Source organism: Phodopus roborovskii, unplaced genomic scaffold (genome assembly GCF_943737965.1).
Source record: "Phodopus roborovskii unplaced genomic scaffold, PHOROB, whole genome shotgun sequence".
Taxonomy (NCBI): Eukaryota; Metazoa; Chordata; class Mammalia; order Rodentia; family Cricetidae; genus Phodopus; species Phodopus roborovskii.
Genome location: NW_026126433.1, coordinates 37,387,582 through 37,393,756, shown reverse-complemented (window position 1 = coordinate 37,393,756; position 6,175 = coordinate 37,387,582).

The window sequence follows — 6,175 nt, the reverse complement described above, 5'->3', positions numbered from 1 at the left end:
GGTGAAGGATCTTTTTCCTGGATTGTAGATGGATGTTCTATTGCTGAGTTCTCCTGTGACAAAGAGACAATAACTTGTCTGTCTCCACCATTGTGACTTAGTTACCTCCTATCCTGGCTAGCTTTAATGGTCAACTTGACCAGACAAGGAATCAGAGTGGTCTGGGAGCAAGTCTGTGGGGAATTGTCTTGGTGGTTAGTTGATGTAGGCGGGCCCACCCACTGTGGGCATCACCACGACTTGGTTGGGTGGTCCTGGGTTGTATAAGAAAGGTAGCATGATCCCGAAAGTAATCCCCCAAAAAACGTGTTACTCCATAGTTTCTATCTCCAAGTTCCTCTTTTGAGTCCCTTCCCTGACTTCCCTCAGGGATGGACTATGATCTGGAAGTATGAGCAAAATAAACCCGTTCCCTCCCCAAGTTGCTTTTGGTCTGAGGGCTTTATCACAATAGCAGAAGGGAACTACAACACCTCTCAAAGGTCTATACATCCAAAGACCATAATCATGGCATCCAGGATTAGAGTTCCAACATATGAACAGAGGACCAGGGCTGGGGTCACAAACCATTCAAAGAAGCAAAGATTCCCGTTTGGAGGACCTGGGAAGGCAGAAGGCACCTTGCCCAACACCCAGCATTTGTCTAAAATTTTCTGGCAACACAATAGAAAATAAATAGGTAGGAAATGGAGCCTGGGGTGGGAGAGGAGAAATGTAAACACCAGAACAATGAAGAGAAGAGACTAAAGGTCTCTCCTGACTAAGGTGGTGCAGACAGGTTTCCAAGGTCAGAGTAAGCTGAGTAGAACCCCAGATGGTGGGTGGATGTGTGGAAGGCTTTGGTGGGATGTGTCACTGAGCTGCAGGGAAAAACAGTCTCCCTGAAGCTCTGGTGTGGATGCCGTTCTTCCTGAGAAGTCTGGCAGCAGGAGTACTTTTTCACGCTTTATGACCACAGGAGAATGTGAATACAGAGTGGACAACTGTTATCACACATGTGTTGTGTCTTTCCCTTTCCTATTAATATCCTTTACCTCCTTTAGACAAGTGTTCATATCCCACTATGCTAGTTAGATTATCATCACTATAATGAAAATGCTAGTAATTATGGACTTATAAAAAGTAAAGGTTTACTAGGCTCATACTTTTGGAAGTTTCAGCCCATAGTTAATTGGTCCCTTTTCTTTGAGGACCAGCACATCATGATAGGAACAAATGGCTGTGCAAAAACTGCCTACATCACGAGCCAGGAAGCAAAGAAATGCTAAGCACCCACAATACCCTTAAAGGAAAGACCCCTAATGATCAAAAGACCTTTCCCAGAAGACACTGTTTCCCAGAGTTCCAGTTCCAAAAGCATTTGATACTGGGGTCTTTGGGTGATGTCCCTGATCGTAAGTGGATTTGCCTCTTTCTGATCACTATAATCAGAATATGAACATATGACTCAGTATGGGTAGATCGATCACAGTTTGGGATTGCTCTCTTAAGTAAAGTTCTTCTGTCTGGTTAAATACATTGGCAAAATGTTTCTCTTGAACTGCTAGTAACCACATTCCTGCCTTGTACAGAAAGACTATCTCCCTGGAGGAAAGCATAGATGCAGAGACAGGCAATGATGACACCCTCTGTAAGAGTCACACCCGGCTCCTACAGACCTTCCATTCCTCAAGTTAGTTCAAGATCTTTCTAATGAGCCGCTTCCCACCCTTCTGTTAAAAAAAAAAATTAGTCTGAATTGGCTTTCTATCCATGTGTAACCAAATGGATTTTTAAAAAATATATCATTCTCTTTTAATTGAAAGTTTTTCATACAATATATCTGGTTATGATTTCCTTTCCCCCAACTCTTCCTAGATTCTCTCTACTACCTCACCTAACAAAATCAACCCCCCTCCTCTCTTATTAGAAAACAAACAGGCATCTAAGAAAATAATAAAATAAAAAACAAACCAGAAGTGGACACGACAAACAAACAGAAAAAAAGAAGCAAAGAAAAAGCACAAGAAATGTATAGAGATGCAGAACCACACACACTCATACACAGAGAAATTTCATATAAGACAGAACCAGACTTTGATCCCAACCCTCGGGAGCAGAGGCAGGCAGATCTCTGTGAGTTCGAGGTCAGCCTGGTTTACAAAGCAAGTTCCAGGACAGCCAGAGCTGCTACATGGAGAAATCCTGTCTTATAAAAACAACAAACAAAAAAAATAATGTGTGTGTGTGTGTGTGTGTGTGTGCGTGCAAAGACTGTATAGTTTAAAAATAAACCTCTCAGACAAAGCATTATTAGACCAAAAAAAAAAAAAAAAAGCCCACACAATTCCACTGACTTTGTTTGCATTGGCCATCTACTGCAGGGTGTGGGGCCTGACCTTCAGTGTGGGAATACCCAGTGAGATCTCAGATTCCACAGAAGAATATTCATTTTCCCCTGGAGAGCGGTTGCTAGTTGGAGCTAGCTTCTGGGTTAGGGATGGGGCTTCTGTCCACATCCCCTCTCAGCATGGGGACCCCATCTGGCTCAGACCTGTGCAGGTCCTGTGCATCATCAGCCCTGTTGTGTCTCGAAGGCCTCGTTTCTTTCCATGTCTTCCATCACCACTGGGTCTCACAATATTTAGTGGCCTGATCCCGGAGGGGAGGGATTTACAGGGAACATCCCATTTAAGACTGGGTGCTCCAGGTTCTCTCATTTTCTGCACATTGTCCAGGCTGGTCTCTGCTCTGTTCCCATCTGATTGGGCAGGAGTGGGGGTGTGGGGGTGGGGGGGAGCTTTTCTGATGATCACCCAGCAAGGCACTAATCTGTGAGCATAGCAGAATGTCTTTAGTCATTTTGTTGATGTGTTTCTTTAGCAGAAAAGTAGTATTTGATTTTCCTCTTGGTCCTTGGCCTTTCTAGTCTCAGGTTCTTGGTCACCTGAGCAGTCAGTGTCAGAGTTAGCAAAGACTTTCTGAACAGAACACCAATAGCACAGGCACTAAAACCAGCAATTAATAAATAGAACCTCATGGAACTGAGAAGCTTCTGCATGGCAAAGGACACCATAATTTGGATAAAGTGGCAGCCTACAGAATGGGAAATGATTTCTACCAACTACATATAGGATAGAGGGCTAATATCTAAAACATATATAAAGATCTAAAAAATGGGCATCAAGAAGACAAATAACCCAATTTAAAATAGGGTACAGACCTAAACCAAGAATTCTAAAAGGATGAAACATAAATAGCAGAGAAATACGTAATGTTCAACATCCTTAGTCATCAGGGAAATGCAAATCAAAAACTACTTTGAGATTTTACCTTATACCAGTCAGAATGGCTAAGGTCAATATGGCATCTCATGCTGGTGAGGATGCAGAGTAAGGGATACATTCATCCACTACTCGTAAAATGAAAACTTATATAGCCATTATAAGAAGCAGTGTGGCAGTTCCTTGGGAAGCTGGAAATAGACCTACCTCAAGATTTGGCTATACCACTCTTGGGAATATACCGTGAAGATTCTACATCTTACCACAGAGACATTTGTTTGCCTGTGTTCATTGCTGGTGTATTCATAATAGCCAGAAATTGGAAACAGCCTAGATGCCTGTCAATGGATGACTATATTTTTTAAAATGTGGTACATTTACACAGAATATTTACACAGAAGAGAATATTACTTGGCCACTGAAAGGAAAGAAGAAAGGAAGGAGGAAAGGAAGAAGGAACAAATGAATGAATAAATGAATGAATGAATGAATGAATGAATGAAATTCTCAGGCAAATAAATGGAGCTAGGGAAAAAACATCCTGAGTGAGGTAACCCACATCCCAAAAGACAAATATGGTATTGCCTTAGTCAGTGTTCTATTGCTGTTAAGAGACACCATGACCACAGTAACACTTATAAAGGAAAACATTTAATTGAGAATTGCTTACAGTTTCAGAGATTTAGTTCATTATCATCATAGTGGAAGCATGACAGCATGCAGACAGACAGGATGCAGGAGAAGGAGCTAAGAATTCTACATCTGGATCCACAGGCAGAAGGAAGAGATACTTCGAAACCTCAAAGCCCATCCCCAGTGGCACATTTCCCCCAACAAGACTGCAGCAGCCCAATATGGCCACATTTCCTAATCCCTTCCAAGTAGTGCCACTTCCTAATGACTAAGCTTTCAAACATATGAACCTGTGGGGGGCATTTATATTCAAATTAACACACACACACACACACACACACACACACATTGGAGACTGGACTGGGAGAATCAAGTGAGGAGGAGAAGAAAGAAAGGAGTAGGGAGGAAGACAGCTAAAACTAAGGACTATCCAAAGAGCCAATTGGAAACATATATATATATATATATATATATATATATATATATATATATATGAAATAATATATACATACGTGAAATAAATCTAAATGGAAACACTAAATAGGGGCTATGGATTCCCAACTGGATGTCTCTCATCACCAAATGAAGCTTCCAGTACTGCGAAGATGTAACTAGTGTTACAACTAATCAAATTGTTGGCCATGGAAACCCCAAACAACCCAGGCTATTGCTAAGGCTATTGGTTGCACTTCACAAACTGAAGGTAAGGCTCTATTGCTGAAGACAATACTTATATAATATGGTTATTGAATATGGAGAAGAAGTCGAGCTGGTGCCTACCTAGAACCTTGAGTTCTACAGTCTAGTAGTATTCATGGTACTGGAAGATGCTCCTCATGCTTCAAGAGAAGGGTAAAAGCCAACCCAACTACAAACCCTGCAATCTATAAATGATGCTCTGCCTGCAGGATGTGCTGTGGTACCTGGATGCATGTGAATATGCGCAATGCCAAATGGGCTCGGTAGTTTTATATACCTGTGTGCATGTGTGTGTATGACAACAGTAATTGGAGATCATGAATTTGGGAGAGGGGAAGGGAACATGGGAGGAGGGAGGAGGAGGAGGAGTGATGTATGTACAATGCTCATGTATGAAGTTCTTAAATTTTTTAAATAAAATTTTAAGGAACACATGTGAATTAACTTTTGGCAATCATTTTGTGTGTACCAGGAGCTATCCATGTGGAGGTGGTAAGCTTTGTTGTGTGGTTTCTGGGTTCAGAATTTTCCATATTATGTTTTTAAAGTACTCTTCAAGGTGTGAGGGAAAACTAAGCTCTTGTGATTAGACATCCCATGTGGGAGCCTGTACCTGGTGGAAACCAATTCTCCCTCTCCCAGTAGCCACTGGGGACTTGTAGCTCTTCATCTAAGGATGGTTCATGTACAGCTTTTTGAGAACATACCTCTTGAGTAGCATCATTGCCTCTGTCCAGCACATTGACTCCTGGAAAGTTAAGAGATTCGGGCTTTTTGGTGAATGTATGCCACTAGATGGCGAGTCAACCTAACTCAACTCCCTTGTCTGGACTTCCCAGCTCTTCTACTCCTGCCATATTGGGTGAGTTTTCTAAGACCACCTGAAAGGCATTCAGGAAATCCTTAAAACCAATTCAGCAAAGAATGGAAATTTCACCTACATGGTATGATAAGAATTAGAATGTCTCTGCCAGGAGAATCTGAAATCAGCCTACTTTTTATTTCTTTGAATTCAAAGTACATAAAAATTTGGAATGGATTTAGCCAAAGTAAAGTAAAATAGATGATTGTGTCTCCCTTCATTCTATCTCATATGATAGGTCTACGATAAGTCAACTCTTTCCTTACTTTGTTGCTGTTATTGTTGTCGTTGTTTTGAAGACAGGGTTTCTCTGTGTAACAGTTCTGGCTGTCCTGGAACTTGCTTTGTAGATCAGTCTGGCTTTGAACTCAGAGATCTGCCTGTCTCTGCCTCCAAAGTGCTAGGATTAAAGGCATGTTCCTATTTAAGTAACCATTCTCTTACAAAGATTCAATTCTGAACCACATGTCAAGTTTCTTTATTGGCTTAACAGAAATATGAATACTTTATTTTTTTTCTGCCTGGCATGTCTTTACTTAGTTGTCCCTTAGTTTTAGGCTTCCTGGTTGCTGTGTATATATAGAAAGGTCTTCCTTGATTGATACTAACATATTATGATATTTCATCACATATGTTCACAAATAAAAAGAAAAACACAGGAAATCATGAGCAACAGTTAAAATCAAAATCACAAACATTGCAGGTATTGAAATATGAG